Source organism: Capricornis sumatraensis, chromosome 7, assembly GCF_032405125.1.
Source record: "Capricornis sumatraensis isolate serow.1 chromosome 7, serow.2, whole genome shotgun sequence".
In the NCBI taxonomy this organism is placed as follows: domain Eukaryota; kingdom Metazoa; phylum Chordata; class Mammalia; order Artiodactyla; family Bovidae; genus Capricornis; species Capricornis sumatraensis.
The window spans coordinates 22,623,847-22,641,338 of NC_091075.1; positions in this window are offsets into that span (position 1 = coordinate 22,623,847).

Here is a 17,492-nt window from a genome sequence, read left to right on the forward strand (position 1 = left end):
GTAGCAGAATGTTCTGGGCATTCCACTGCACATTATGTTATATAAATAATTTTATTTAATCTGCACAGAAACCTTGCAGCAAATGTTATCCCTCATTTACCAGATGTGTAAACAAAGCTTAAAGAGATTAGATAATTTAATCAATAATTATCTAATAATAATTATTAGATAAACTGAGTTACTGCAATTGAAGTGGCCAAGAAATAACCAACTAACTGAATTAAGTTTATACTTAACTCCCAGTTCAATCTGACTTCATAGGTGGACCTTATTAAAAATGCACTCAATTATTTTCTTTCAAACGTCTATCTTCCTGAGGTTTACAATGTTTCAGTTCAGTTGCTCAGTTGTGTCCGACTCTTTGTGACCCCACAAATCGCAGCATGTCAGGCCTCCCTGTCCATCACCAACTGCCGGAGTCTACTAAACCCATGCGCATCGAGTCAGTGATGCTATCCAACCATCTCATCCTCTGTCGTCCCCCTCTCCTCCTGCCCTCAATCTTTCCCAGCATCAGGGTCTTTTCAAATGAGTCAGGTCTTCACATCAGGTGGCCAAACTATTGGAGTTTCAGCTTTAACGTCTGTCCTTCCAGTGAACACCCAGGACTGATCTCCTTTAGGATGGACTGGTTGGATCTCCTTGCAGTCTAAGGGACTCTCAAGAGTCTTCTCCAACACCACAGTTCAAAAGCATCAATTCTTCAGCAGTTAGCTTTCTTTGTACTCCAACTCACATCCATACACGACTACTGGAAAAACCATAGCCTTGACTAGACGGAACTTTGTTGGCAAAGTAATGTCTTTGGTTTTGAATATGCTCTCTAGGTTGGTCATAACTTTCCTTCCAAGGAGTAAGCGTCTTTTAATTTCATGGCTGCAATCACCATCTGCAGTGATTTTGGAGCCCAGAAAAATAAAGTCTGATACTGTTTCCACTGTTTCCCCATCTACTTGCCATGAAATGATGGGACCAGATGCCATGATCTTCGTTTTCTGAATGTTGAGCTTTAGGCCAACTTTTTCACTCTCGTCTTTCACTTTCATCAAGAGGCTTTTTAGTTTCTCTTCACTTTCTGCCATAAGGGTGGTGTTATCTGCATATCTGAGGTTATTGATATTTCTCCCGGTAATCTTGATTCCAGCTTGTGTTCTTCCAGTCCAGAGTTTCTCATGATGTACTCTGCATAGAAGTTAAATAAGCAGGGTGACAATATACAGCCTTGACGTCCTCCTTTTCCTATTTGGAAACAGTCTGTTGTTCCATGCCCAGTTCTAACAGTTGCTTCCTGAATTGCATACAGGTTTCTCAAGAGGCAGGTCAGGTGGTCTGGTATCCCCATCTCTTTCAGAATTTTCCACAGTTTATTGTGATCCACACAGTCAAAGGCTTTATATTCTTAAAAAAAAAAAATAAGAAGAAAGAAACAAGCCTCAGCAAAGATTGCTCTTATCCAAGTTCTGTACTAACTTGGACTAGAGTGTTTGTGTCTTTATAATGTGTCCAGATGATAATGCTTCCTTGTTAAGAAACTGCCTGGACACATTTGGAGTAGGAGAGAAATTTTCCTGCTTGTGATTTGCAAATGAACATTTGAGGCATGAGCGGTTAATACACTAAGTTTCTATCATTAGTTATGAGCTTTATATATGAAAGACCTACCAGCACTCTGCTTAAGAAAAGGCACCACTTTAGTTAGAAATGGGACATATATTTGTCATTAAATGGCATTTATTTAATACAGCAAAGGAGTCTATCAAGTCAGTGGGCTTTTACCTCCCTGTCTCTCTGGCTTTAGTCCCGGGGCCCGCACTTGTGTGATCAGATGGGAAACCTCTTGCAAGACATAGCAGAGGCCTGGGTCCGTCCCTTGCTGCCTTGTGACTTCAGCCAACTTGCTTTACCACCCTAGGCCTCAGTTTCTTCAGCATTTTTTTTTTAATTTAAAGGAATCTCTTGCCACCTCAAGTATGTCAGTCCAGAGTTTTCCCCTCAGTCTTTCTCCTGCATCATCAGTTTCCCTTCTCTCTGGACCATTACTGTCTGCATACAGAGAGCTGTGGTATCCCAGCTTCACCTTGCTTCCACCTGCTCTCCAGAAACCCCCTCATTTCTCTTCTCTCTTCATAGCAAAACTCCTTGAAAGAACCACTGTCTGAAACTCCCTCTTCTCTACTTCTTTTTTTAAAAAATTTATCTAATTTTTAAAAATTGAAGTACAGTTGATTTATAATGTTGTGCCAATGTCTGTTGTACAGCAAAGTAACTCAGTTGTACACATATATACATTCTTTTCTTATATCCTTTTCTATTATGGTTTGTCACAGGATATTATATTTCTGTGTACTGTATACAGTAGGACCTGTTCTCTATCTATCCTAAATGTAAGAGTTCACACCTGCCAACCCCAAACTCCCAATGTCCCCACCTCTCCTTCCCCACCTCTCCTCCACTTCTTGACTCTGTCTAGTTAGCTTTTGGGCTGTGCCATTCCCTCAAAACAACTCCTGTGAATGTTGAGCATAATCTTTCTTTACGTGATTTGTCTCCATCTCACCCCCATGCCTCCTATTTCATTAACAGCTCTTTTTCAGTCACTTTTGCAGATTTCTTTTCCACATCTCAGTTTCTGAATGTTAGAATGAGCCACGGCTCCCTCCTTGCATATCTTTTCTATCTATACCCCTCCTTAGGCGATTTTATCTAGTCTAATGGTTTTAACATCATCTTATGTTGATGATTCCCACATTTGAATCTCCAGTCACACTTGTTCCTGGACTCCAGGTTTTATTTCCAGTTGACTTTTCCCCAAACCTCCACTTGAATATCTGTTCGGTATCTTAAACTCAACATCTTTGAAACTGGACTCCTAACTCTTCCCACCCCAGACCCCCAAACCTTTTCTTTCTGTAGTCCTCCCATCTGAATTTCACTTTTTCCTCCTGAGTAAATGACAGTTTTAATCTTCGAACTGCCTAAGTCAAAAACTTTGAGGTCACTCTTTTTTCATACCCACATCCTTGATTCAGCCGCTTGTCATAACGTCTATCACCCTGGTCTCTTACTTGGCTTATTACAGTGGCCTCCTTCTGCCTCATCTCCTTGTTTCCATCTTTACCTTTTCCCCCAGCTTTATTTAACTCTCTTGACACAAAACATTGTGTAAGTTTAAGGTGTGCAACAGGTTGATTTAATTCATTTATGTATTGCAAAATCATTACCACCACAGGCTTATATAACACCTCCAAACTGTCACACAGTTATTTCTTTTGTTGTTGTTGAGAACACTTAAGATCTATTTTCTTAGCAACATTCAAGTGTATAATAAAGCACTATTAGCTAAAATCACCATTCTGTACATTAGATGCCTACAGATATCAATCATATAACTAGAAGTTTGTACCCTTTGACCAATGACCACCATTCTACTTTCTGTTACTTACTTTGACTTTTTTAGATTCTGCATATAAGTGAGATCATACAGTATTTGTCTTTATCTGTCTTACTTAGCACAATGCCTTCAAGGTTCATCCAAGTTGTTGCAAGTGGCAGGATTCCCTTCTTCTTTCTCATGGCTGAATAATATCTACTAAGTATCTAAAGCACATCTACTTTATCCATTCATCCATTGACAGACTCTTAGGTTGTTTCTATATCTTGGCTATTGCGAGTAATGTTGCAGTGAAAACAGGAATGCAGACATCTCTGCAAGGCCCTGATTTCAGTTCCTTTGGAGACATACCCAGAAGTGGATGTCTGGGTCGTATAGTAGTTCCTTTTTCAATTGTTGAGAAACTTCCTTGCTGTTTTCCATAGAGGCTGTACCAATTTACATCCCCACCAAAGTGCACAAGGGTTCCTCTCTCCACCCCCTTACCAACACTTGTTCTCTTGTAGTTTGATGATAGACATTCTAACAGGTGTGATGTGATCATCTTATTGTGGTTTTGATTTGCATTTCCCTGGTGACTAGTGATGTCAAGGACTTTTTTCTGTACCTGCTGGACCTCTGTGTCTTCTTTGGATAACTGTTTACTCAGTGTGTCTGCCTGTTTTCCCATCAGGTTGTTCAGATTTTTGTTTTCATTTTTGTTATCTGTTTGTTTGGCCTGCTATTGAGTTGTGTGAGTCCTTCACATACAGAAGTCCCCCTTGTCTGTGGTTTCACTTTCTGTGGTTTCAGTCACTCGCCATCAACCATAGTCCAAAATATTGGTTGAAAACTCCAGAAGTAAATAATTCATAAATTTTAAATTGTGTACCGTTCTGAGTGGCATGATAAAATCTCACTGCTGTGTCCTTCCCAGGATCCCCAACAATTGACATTGTCGAGGTTCAGTGATCCAGGGTTCCCTAAAGCTGATGGTCGTCTCATGAATTGTCAGGCCCGTAGCAGGCTAACACTAGGTACAGTGCCCGGGTCCTTCACCTCACTTCATCTCATCACACACACACACTTTCTGTCATCTCGCATCATTACAAGAAGGGTGAGTACAGTACAATAAGAGCAAGGGCGAGAGAGAGACCATAATTACACAACTTCTATTCCAGTATATTGTTACGGTTCTATTGTATTATTTGTTGTTTTTAATCTCTTATTGTGCCTAATTTATAAATTAAGCTTTTATCATAGATTTATACATGTAGGAAAAACACATAGTATATACAGTGTTTGGTACTATCCAGTTTAAGGCATTCACTAGAGGTCTTAGAACCCCATAGAGGAGAGTCTACCATTTATGGATATTAACTGTTTATCAGATGTATGATTTTCGAATATTTTCTCATTCCATACATTGTCTTTTTATTTCGTTGTTTCTTTTGCTGTGCAGAAGCTTTTTAGTTTCTTGTAGTTACACTTGTTTTTGCTTTTGCTGTTTTATCCAGGAAATCACTGCCAAGAACAATGTCAGAGAGTTTTCTTCCTATGTTTTCTTTATAGGTATAATGTTTTCAGGTTTTAAGTTTAAATATTTAATTCATTTGAGCTATTTTTTTTTTTTCTGACTCGTCTAACATAGGGGGATATTTTCTTTTTCTTTTGCATGTGGTTATCCAGTTTTCCCAGCATCATTTATTAAAGAGACTATCTTTTCCATGTTAAGTATTCTTAGTTCCTTTGTCAAATATTAGTTCACTTTATATGTGGGGGGTTCGTTTCTGGGCTCTTGATTCGGTTGCATTGGCCCTTGTGCAGGTTTATGCCAGTACCATACTATCTTGATTTCTATAGCTTTGTGGTATAATTTGATACCAGGAGTGTGCTGTTTCTGGCTTTGTTCTTTCTCAGGATTGTGTTGGCTATTTGGAGCCTTATGTGGTTCCATGCAAATTGTAAGAGTGCTTTTTCTGTTTCTGCTAAAAATGCCATTGGAATTTTTATAGGGATTGCATTGATAGCTTTGGGTAACATGGATGTTTTAACAATATTAATTCTTCTGATCCATGAACATGAGATATCTTTCCAATTGTTTGTGTTCTTTAATTTCTTTTATCATTGTCTTATAGTTTTCATTGTGCGTCTTTCATCACCTGGTTTAAGTTTGCACCTAAGTATTTTATTGTTTTTGATACTATTGCAAATTAATGGTTTTCTTTTTCACATATTTTATTGTTAAAGTACAGAAACACAACTGTCTACTATATGTTTGTTTATTTTTGTATCTTGAAACTTTATTGATTTTTAAAATCAATTATAGCAGTTTTTGGTGGAGTTTCTAGGATTTTTCTATATATAATATCATATCATATCTATATATATCTATATATAATATCATATCATCCACACACAAAGATAATTTTACTACGTCCTTTCCTGTTCGAATGTCTTCTTAAAATTGAGATATAATTGACATTATAATGTTATATTAATTTCATTGTAGTGTTATATTGGTTTCATTATGTTAATAACATAATGATTTGATATATGTCTATATTGTAAAATGATTACCACAATAAATCTAGTTATCCATTACCTCACAACTACAAGTTTTTTCATTTTTATGATAAGGACTTTTAAGATATGTTCTTCTGCTGCTGCTAAGTCACTTCAGTCGTGTCCGACTCTGTGCGACCCCATAGACGGCAGCCCACCAGGCTCCCCCGTCCCTGGGATTCTCCAGGCAAGAACACTGGAGTGGGTTGCCATTTCCTTCTCCAATGCATAAAAGTGAAACATGAAAGTGAAGTCGCTCAGTCATGTCTGACTCTTAGCGACCCCATGGACTGCAGCCCACCAGACTCCTCCATCCATGGGGTTTTCCAGGCAAGAGTACTGGAGTGGCGTGCCATTGCCTTCTCCGTATGTACTTCTAGAAACTTTCAAATATACAATACTGTTTTATTAACTATAGTCACCATGCTGTACACCATATCTCTAAGACTTATTTATTTTGTACTGGAAGTTTGTACTCTTTGAGTCGCTTCCCCATTTCACCCCTGTCTAACCCCTGCCGCTGGCAACCACTGTTCTTTGTATCCATAAGTTCGCTTTTGTTTTAGTTTTTAGATTCCACATATAAGTGAGATTGTAGGACATTTGTCTTACTCTGCCTGGCACTACTCTTAGCAGAGTGCCCTCAAGGTCCATCCATGTTCTTGCCAATGATGGGATTTTCTTTGTATGGCGGATTAAGATTCCACTGTGTGTATACATGCCTGTGAAGTGTGTATTATATGTATATATATTATAATACATACACAAAATATATTTATATATGCATATAATACATACACACTTTACATATTCTTTACCTATTCATCCATCTGTAGACACTTAGTTGCTTCCTTTTGAGCTATTGTAAATAATGCTGAGGTGAACATGGGGTACAGATATCATTTTGAGTTAGTGTTTTCTTTCCTTCAGCTAAACACACAGAAGTAGGATTACTGGATCATATGGCAGTTATATTTTTAATTTTTTGAGGAACCTCCATAGTGCTTTCTGTAGTGGCTATACAGATTTACATTCATATCAACAGTATATGAGGTTTCCTTTGCTCCACATCTTTGCCAATACTTTTTAAAAATTATTATAGCTATTCTAACAGGTACAAAGTGATACCACATTGTGGTTTTGATTTGCATTTCCCTTGTAATTAGTGATATTAAATACTTTTCATGTATCTGTTGGCCATCTGTATATCTTCTTTCAAAAAATTTCTATTTAGATCTGCCCACTTAAGTCATATTGTTTTTTGCTCTCAAGTTGTATGAGTTGTTTTTAATACTTGGATGTTAATCCTTTGTCAGATATATGATTGAAAAATATTTTGACTAATTCCATAGGTTCCTTTTCATTTTGTTGTTGGGTTCTTTTGCTGTGCGGTGCTTTCTTGGTTTATCTACTGACCCTTGTTAATTTATGGATTTGTTGGTGTCCAGTCAAAAAAGCCTTGCCGAGACTGACGAGAAGGAGCTTACCATCTATGTTTTCTTCTAGGAGTCTTGCTGTTTCAGGTCTGACAGTCAAGTCTTTAATTCATTTTGAGTTAGTTTTGTATATGGTATAAGACAGGGGTTCTGTTTCTTTTGCATGTGGATATCTAGTTTTCTCAACCTTATTTATTGAAGAGGCTGTCTTTTCCTCATTGTATTAGTATATTCTTATCTCCTTTGCCATAAATTTATTGACCATATATGCATGCTTTTATCTCTGGGTTCTCTATTCTGTTCCATTAATCTGTGTCTAGATTTTTTTTGCCAATACCATCTGGTTTTGATTACCATAGCTTTGTAATATAGTGTGAAATCAGAATTTTGATGCCTTCAACTTTGTTCATCTTTGTCAAGATTGTTTTGGCTATTCATACTCTTTTGTGATTCCATACCAATTTTAGGGTTATATTTTTCTGCATCTGTGAAGAATGCCATTGGAATTTTGATAGGAATTGATTGAATTTATAGTCTGCTTTGAGTAACATGAACATTTCAACAATATTCTTTCAATACATGAGCACAGAATATTTTTCCACTTATTTGTATCTTCAATTTCTTTCACTGGTGTTTTATAGTTTTCAATGTATTGGTCTTTCACTTCCTTAGTTATATTTTTTCCTAGGTATTTTATTATTTTTGATGGTAGTGTAAATAGTAATGTAAATGAGATATTTTTCCTCTTTTCTCTTTCCAATAGCTCAGTAAATAGCAATGCAAATGATTTTTCTGTTGATTTTTTGTATCCTGCAACTTTACTGAATTCTTTTATTCTAAGGTCTTTTGGTATCACTTTTAGGGTTTGCTAGAGAAAATACACTGTCATCTGCAAATGGTGACTATTTAACCTCTTTCCCATTTGGATACTCATTATTCTTTTTCTTTCCTAATTGCTCTGGCTTGGGCTTCCAATGCTTGGGCTTCCAATACTATGCTGAAAAAGGTGGTGAGTGGACATCCTTGTTTTGTTTCTGATCTTAGAAGAAAAGTTTTCAACTTTTCATCATTGAGTATGTGTTTTGTTATATATACTGCCTTTATTAAGTTGAGGTACATTCCCTCTATACCTACTTTGCTGAGAGGTTTTTTTTTTTTTTTTAATCAGTTTTTTATCAGAATGGATGTTGAATTTCGTCAAATGTCTTCCTGGTGTCTGTTGAGATAAACGTGTGATTTTAACCCTTTATTTTGTTAATGTGGAATAGCATATTAATTTAGTTTGAAGGTGTTAAACCATCTTTGCATCACTAGAATAAATCCAACCTAATCATTCTATATAATTATTTTAATTTATTGTTGACTTTGATCTGTTAATATTTTGTTGAGGGTTTTTGCATCTATCTACATCAGGATATTGCCCAGTAATTCTTGTAGTGTCATTATCTTGTTTGGTTTCAAGGTAATGCTAGCCTTGTAAAATAAATTTGGAAGTGTCCTGTCTGCATCAATTTTTTGAAAGTGTTTGAGAAGGATTGTTGTTAATTCATTAAAAAAATTTTTTTTAATTTTTCTTTTTACTTTATTTTACTTTACAATACTGTATTGGTTTTGCCATACATTGACATGAATCCACCACGGGTGTATATGCGTTCCCAAACATGAACCCCCCTCCCACCTCCCTCCCCATAACATCTCTCTGGGTCATCACCGTGCACCAGCCCCAAGCATGCTGTATCCTGCGTCGGACATAGACTGGCGATTCGATTCTTTAATTTAAGTCTATTTGACTTACAATATTAGTTTCAGGTGTACAACATATTAATTCAATATTTTAATATGTTACATTTAAGAGAAAGTTATTAAATATTTATTATATTCCCTGTGATGTACATTACATCCTCTAACATTTGTTTTATACCTAGTAGTTTGTATCTCTTAATCTCTTTCATCTGTTTTGACCCTTCCACCACCCTTCTCTTCTCTAGTAACCACTAATTTATCCTCTGTATCTGTGAGTCTGTTTCTGTTTCATTATAATTGTTTGTTTTATTTTTTAAGTGAAAACATACAGTATTTTTCTCTTATTTTTTCTAAGCATTACACCTTCTAGGTCCATTCACATTGAAAATGGCAAAATTTCATTAGTTTATTTATTTTTTAATTGGAGGAAAATTGGTTTACAATGTTGTGTTGATTTCTACCATACAGCAACATGAATCAGTCATAATTATATATATATCCCCTCCCTGTTATACCTCCCTCCCCTCCCTGCATCTGACCAGTCTAAGTTATCACAGAGCATCAGGCTGGGCTCTCTGTGTTATATAGCAACTTCCCACTAGCTATTTTACATATGAAAGTATATATATATATATATATATATATTAATGCTACTTTCGCAATTCATCTCATCCTCTCCTTGCCCTTCTGTGTCTACATTTGTTCTCTACATCCATGTCACCATTCCTTTTCTAGATTCCATATATATGTGTTGATATATGTTATTTTTTTTTCTCTTTTTGACATATTTTACTCTGTATCAGAGGCTCTAGGTTCATTTTTTTTATGGCTGAGTATTTAAGTGAGTGGGTTGGTGGGTATATCTATCTATCAGTGGGCCTTTAAGTTGCTTCCATAGTTTGGCTATTGTAAAAAATGCTGCAAGAAATATGCGTCTGTATTTTTTTAAATCAGTATTTTTTCTTCAGATAAAAACCCAGGAAGGGAATTGCTGGATCATATTGTAGTTCTATTTTTAATTTTTAAAAGATTCTTCCTACTCTTTTCCATAGTGACTGCAGCAAATTACATTCCTACCAACAGTGCACAAGGGCTCCGTTTTCTCCACATCCTTGCTAACACTTGTTCTCTTTCTGTAATAGTCATTTTGACAGATGTGAGGTGATATCTTAGTATGGTTTTGATTTGCATTTCTCTAATGATTAGTGATGGTGATCATCTTTTCGTGTGCCTGTATCTGTATTCTTTGGGGAAAATGCCTATTCAGGTCCTCAGCCCATTTTTAAATTCTATTGCTTTTATTTTTGATATTAACTTTTATGAGTTATTTAAATACTTTGGATATTAACCCCTTATCAAATTGTTTGCAGATATCTTCTCCCAACATTTTGGAAAAAGTAGGTTGACTTTTCATTTTTTTCATGGTTTTCTTTGCTTTGCAAAAGCCATTTGCTTATTTTTGCTTTTGTTTCCCTTCCTTGAGCAAACAGATCCAAAAAATATTGCTAAGACCAATGTCAAAGAGCTTACTATTTGTTTTCTTTTAGGAGTTTATGGTTTAGGTCATTAATACATTTTGAATTTATTATTGTGTGTGGTGTGAGAAAATGTTCTAGTTTCATTCTTTTACATGAAATTCTCTGGTTGTCTCCAAACCAGTTATTGCAGACACTCTCTTTTCCAGATTGTACATTTTTGCCTCTTCATCATAGATTAGTTGACCTTATAAATAGAGACTTATTTCCAAGTTCTCTTCTGTTCCATTGATCTATATATTTGTTTTTGTGCCAGTATCTTATTGTTTTGATTATTGTAGCTTTGCAGTATAGTCTGAAGTTGGGGCGTGTGATACTTCCAGCTTTGTTCTTTTTTCTCAAGATTGTTTTGGCTAGTCAAGGTCTTTTCTGGTTCCATACAAATCTTAGGATTATTTGTTCTAGTTCTGTGAATAATATCATAAGTATTTGATAGGAAATTGCATTAAATTTGTAAATTGCTTTGGGTAGTATGGACATTTTAACAATGTTAATTCTTCCAATCCATGAACATAGGGTATTTCTATTGTCTTCAATTTCCTTCATCAATGTCTTTTAGTATTCACATTCTTAGTTAAATTTATTCCTAGGCATTTTATTCTTTTTTACTTTATCACATGTGGGATTACTTTCTTGATTTCTGTTTGTGATAGTTCATTATTAACGGATAAAAGCTCGGCAGATTTCTGTAATTATTGTATCTTACAACTTCACTGAATTGAATTCACTTATTAATTCTAATGACTTTTTGGTGGAATCTTCGGTTTGTTTTTAATATATCCTATCATGTCACCTCCAGGTAGTGACAGGTTTACCTCTTCCTTTCCAGTTTGGATGCTTTTTATTTTCCTTTCTTTGCCTATTCCTGTGACTCGGGCTATCAAGACTGATGAATAAAAGTGACAAGAGTGGACATCTTTGTCTTTCTCACCAGTGAAATGATGTTAGCTGTGGGTTTGTCATAAATATCCTTTATTATTTTGTGGCATGTGCCATCTATACCAACTTTGATAAGATCTTTAATCTTCAATGGATGTTGGGTTTTATCAAAGGCTTTTCTGCATCTATTAAGATTTATCACGTAATTCTCATACTTCTTTCATTAATGTGGTATATCACATTGACTGATTTCTGGTTATTAAATCATCCAGGTATTCCTGAATAAATCCCACTCAGTCATGATATATGATCCTTTGTATGTATTGTTGAACTTGATTTGCTAATATTTTGTTGAGGATTTTTGCATATATGTTCATCAAGGATTTTGTTATGTAGTATTCTTTTTCTTCTTTTTTTTTTTATTGCTTTGTCTGGTTTTCATATCACAGCAATGCTGGCCTTGTAGAAGAGTTTGGAAGTAACCCCTCCTCTTCAATTTTTTTGGAATAGTTTAAGAAAGATCTCTTCTTTAAACATATGATAGAATTCCCTTGTGAAGAGGTCTGTCCTATTTATTGAGAGATTTTGATTACTGATTCAACTTTATTACTAGTAAATGATCATTCAGATTTTCTTCTTCCTGATTCAGTCTTGGAAGATTAAATGTTTCTAAGACTGTTTCCCTTTCTTCTAGGTTGTTCAGTTTATTGGCATATAACTGTTCATAGTATTCTCATATGATTATATTTCTGTGATAGAGGTTATAACTTCCCTTCATTCATTTCTAACTTTATTTTATTTGGACCCTCTCTTTTTTTTCTTGATGAATCTGGCTGAAGTTAAAATTTTTTAAAAAACAACTCAATTTCATTGATCTATTGATTTAATTTTTAATCTTTATTTCCTCTCTGATCCTTATTTCTTTCCTTCTGCTGAATTTGGGCTTGATTTTCTTTTCTTTTTCTAATTTATTTATATGGAAAGATAGGTTGTTTGAGATTTACTTGTTTCTTGAGGTAGGCCTGTATCACCATAAGCTTCCCTCTTAGAACCACTTTTGCTGTGTCCCATGGATTTATTTGTTTATTTGTTTATTTGTTAATTATTTTTGGCTGTAGTAGGTCTTCATCACTGCACGGGTTTTTCTCTAGTTGTGGCTCAGGGGGGCTACACTGTAGTTTTGGTTCCTGAGCTTCTCATTGCAGTTACTTCTCTTTGCAGAACACAGGCTCTCGGGCATGCAGGCTTCAGTAGTTGCAGCTCCTAGGATCTAGAGCACAGGCTTAGTATTTGTGGCAAGTGGGCTTAATTGCCCCATGCAATGTGATGTCTTCTTGGATCAGGGATTAAACCCATGTCTCCTGCACTGGCAGACATATTCTTTACCACTGAGCCACCAGGAAAGCCTTGTCCCATAGATTTATAAAGTTGTGTTCCTATTTTCAATTCTGCTTACATAACATCATGGTTGGAAAAGATGCTTGATATAATTCCAGCCTTCCTAAATTTTTTGAGACTTGTTTGTGGCCTAGAGTGTGATCTACCCTGGAGGAAGTTCCACATGCACTTAAGAAGGTGTATCCTGCTCTTTTTAGATGGAATGTTCTATAGGTATTGTTTGGGTGAAATATATTATTTAAAGCTACTTTTCCTTATTGATTTTTTTGCCTGTATGAACTGTCCATTGATGAAGTGGGTGTTGTTCTTCTTTAAATATTTGGTAGAATTCACCAGGAAGTAGTCTGGTCCTGGACTTTTGTTTGTTGACCTACTTGAATGCTGATTCAATCTCCTAACTCACTATTGATCTTTCATATTCTGTTTCTTTATGATTCAGTCTTTCTAGAAGTTTTCTCTTTCTGGGAATTTATCCAGGTTTACATTATCCAGTTTTGGGCATGTAACTTTTTTTTAAAGGTCTATCATGATATTTTGTATCTCTGGGCTATCAGTTTTAACTTCTCCTGTTTTTTGTGATTCTGAGTCCTTGTCCTCTTCCAGTTTTTCCAAGTTTGTCTGACTAAAAGTTCATAAATTTTCTTTATCTTTTCAAAAAAAATTAAAATCAGCTCTTAATTTTAATGATCTTTTTGATTGTTTTTTATGGTCTCTATTTCATCAATTTCTGCTCTGATCTTTGTTATTGCCTTGCTTCTGCTAACTTTGGGCTTAATTTGTTCTTTTTTTCTAGTTCCTTGTATAGTAAACTTAGGCTATTCACTCATCGTTTTAGAGTGAAGGCCACCATCTTACTTTATCCTTACCACTCTCTTCATAGCTCATTCTGGTCTGGCCACAGCTTTTCTGAGTTTTCCAACTTTAGAGTTTTCTCCTGCTTTTCTCTCTGCTTATATACTCTTTCTCAAATATCCACATGACTTTCATCTTCAAATATTGTCAGTAAAACCTCCTTGGCTGACTACTGATTATTTAGAAAATCCAGCATTCCTCCCAATAGTCAGTGCTCCCTTTCCCCTTAACTTGCCTTACTTTTTCAGTTCAGTTCAGCTCAGTTCAGTCGCTCAGTCATGTCTGACTCTTTGTGACCCCATGAATTGCAGCATGCCAGGCCTCCCTGTCCATCACCAACTCCCGGAGTTCACTGAGACTCACGTCCATCAAGTCAGTGATGCCATCCAGCCATCCCATCCTCGGTCATCCCCTTCTCCTCCTGCCCCCAATCCCTCCCAGCATCAGAGTCTTTTCCAATAAGTCAGTTCTTCACATGAGGTGGCCAAAATATTGGAGTTTCAGCTTTAGTATCATTCCTTCCAAAGAACACCCAGGACTGATCTCCTTTAGAATGGACACCTAGGTTGGATCTCCTTGCAGTCCAAGGGACTCTCAAGAGTCTTCTCCAACACCACAGTTCAAAAGCATCAATTCCTCGGTGCTCAGCTTTCTTCACAGTCCAACTGTCACATCCATACATGACCACTGGAAAAACCATAGCCTTGACTAGACGGACCTTTGTTGGCAAAGTAATGTCTCTGCTTTTGAATATTCTATCTAGGTTGGTCATAACTTTCCTTCCAAGGAGTAAGCGTCTTTTAATTTCATGGCTGCAATTACCATCTGCAGTGATTTTGGAGGCCCCCCCAAAAAAGTCTGCCACTGTTTCCATTGTTTCCCCATTATTTCCCATGAAGTCATGGGACCAGATGCCATGATCTTAGTTTTCTGAATGTTGAGCTTTAAGCCAACTTTTTCACTTTCACTTTTTTACTTTTTCCTCCTGCACTTATCTATTAATACTTTATTCTGTGTCTCTCTTTCCTAACTAGAATATAGGCTCCAAAAGATAGAGACATATTGGTTTTGCTCATTGCTGGATGCCTAACTCCTAGAAATGCACTTGAAACCAGCTTTAAGAATGAAGGTTTAAATTATTTCTTAATGGATGAGTGAATGAATGAATGATTATTTAAAAGCAGGGTGGTGGAAAAGGTGATCTCTAAGATCTAATTCAAATCTGCTTATCCCTGATTTTGTAAGTTAAAATGTACTTCCTTTTTCTCATTAATGACTTGAAAATGCATAAAATAAAACCACTATGTTAGGAAATTATAGCTTTAGCTCAACTAATTAACATGTGATTTTTTTTTTTTTAGTGCATTTGATGTACTTTAAATGAACTCATTTATTCCTCACAACAACCTTGTGGCATAGTTATTATTATTTTCATTTTTGGGATGTGTAAATTGAGTAAAATAGAGGACAGATTAGCACATAGCCCAAGGTTGCACACTAGTAATGCAGAGCCAGGATTTGAACCCAAAGTTATAGTTCTTTATTGTAAGTCATCATCTAGGGAATATAAAAATGAAAATTTAATCAGTGGTACATAATATTTAAAACATAACTCTTTCATTTTAATATATTTTCCCTTAAAATATTTTATTCAAATACACATATTTGAAACATGGATATTATAGACATTAATTTCATGAAATATATACCTGTTAGTAGGTGATATTATAAGGAAAGGAAATACAAATAAATTTCCTCAGTCATTTATTTTATGCTCTGGTTGATTTTTTTTTTCCTTCTGATTTTAACTCAAATTGTTTGAGCTTTTTATTGGACTTTGGTGTGTATTTAGTATCTTAGAAACTGTGATGTCATTCCAATTACTGGAATTTTTACCCAGTCACCAGGGGATTATTTACTATACCCTGATGGCTCAGATGGTAAAGAATCTGTCTACAATGCAGAAGACCTGGGTTTCATCCCTGGGGCAGGAATATCCCCTGGAGAAGGGAATGGCAACAGCTGGCTGAAAAATCTCCATGGATAGAGGGGCCTGGTGGGCTACAGTCCATGGGATCGCAGAGTCAGACCCGACTGACAGACTATCACTTTTGCTTTCTTTTCTGGGATGATTTACTTATCTGAAAATCAGTTTGAGGCTCAATAAGAGTATATGACAGAGAATTATTTCCTTGTTTTTGTCACTATCTTCTCTCTAGCTTCGAGGTCCTATTGGTGCTTCATGATCAAGAGCTCATATGCTGTTACACAAATCTGTTTGGTCAAGGGTGAGGGAATGCCAGGTCCTGTGGTGAGGAGTCAGTTGGATGAGCACTAGGGTGTGATCAGTGGGATGCAACTGCTAGCATGAAGCAAAGGGGAGGGAGGGAAAGGAAACACTTTGTAAAAATAACCATTTATTCTAAAGTTTTAGATTCTTATTAATCCTTACCATATCCCTGTGAGGAATGCACTATTTTACTGACTTTTACAGATGAGGCTTAACCAGTAAAAGTGCTAGTCTGCATCCAAAACCTGATGCTTTCTGCTATACTGCTGCTGGTGCTTCAGCATGCTCCTTAAAGCTCAGTCAAGAGCTGCTTGTTAGAGAGGTGTTAGGCTACCAGGGGCATCTCAAGTTTCAAGCACCACCACCCAGATTTCTATTAATGGGACTCTTCTGTGCAAGGAATATAAGGCAAGTGCTCAGTGAATACGCCTATCCGTGAATTTAAATCATCCGAATTCATTCTTGTGGGGGTAGGGAAGACGTGGAGTATCTCTGTGTAACTGCTATTTTACTCAACACCTAAGGAGAAATCTCATTTCAGTTTGAATTAAGAATTGATTAGAGAGTAAAATGTCAATTTGAGTCGAGAAATTCTTTTGAAATTGCATAAAAGGAAGCCCCCAAAGAAAGCATATTTGTGCAGCATACATGCAAGGGAAAGAGTGGCTCCTTTCAAGAGGGAAATGTTTCAAGAGGGAGCAAAGACATTTGTGAGAAATTGCTTTGTAAGAGAGGGAAATGCAGGCAGGTGGCCTCAAGAATATGGGAACAAAAGTATCTTTGTTCTTCGAAACTGAAGAGTGCTGGCAAAACTGAAATAATCTATAATTACTGCTAATTCTCTGCTGGGCATCTTTTGTGAACATTTTCTCGCCACTCTAACTAGAGAGTGTGTTTCTCACGGGAGGGAGGCAGGGAGGAAGTGCCCCACCCCTTACTGCGAAGCCTGAGACTGAAGTTAGTTAGCAAGGGTCTTCCTGTGGCCAGCACTCTCCCACTGCATTGATTTGAGAAAGATGCTGGACACTCGCCTCCAGGTGGCCTTTAAACCCACAAAACCAATTAAACATTCTCTGCAGCTTGAGCAGTAGCTGCTGGGATGAATAAGGTCTTTTCTCACGGAATTTGGTTCTTACACAGCTGATGGAAAGGAATAGAAGCTCGAATTACGCAAAGCAGGAGGGTTTTTACGCTAGAGCAACTAGAGACCAAGGAAAGGAGTAAAGGGTATGTGTGACACAGCAGCTGTACGCATGCCTGCTTGCATGAAAAGGTTCATTCTTGGCAGTTATTTCCAGAGGAGGCAAGTGGCCAGGAAAGCTTTTGATGCTGGCTCGTCTGTCATTATCAGCTGTCTCCCTGATTCCAGTACACCTGCAGGCTCGGAAGCAGCAAAGTGGCCCACACCTTCATTTATGGGGCAT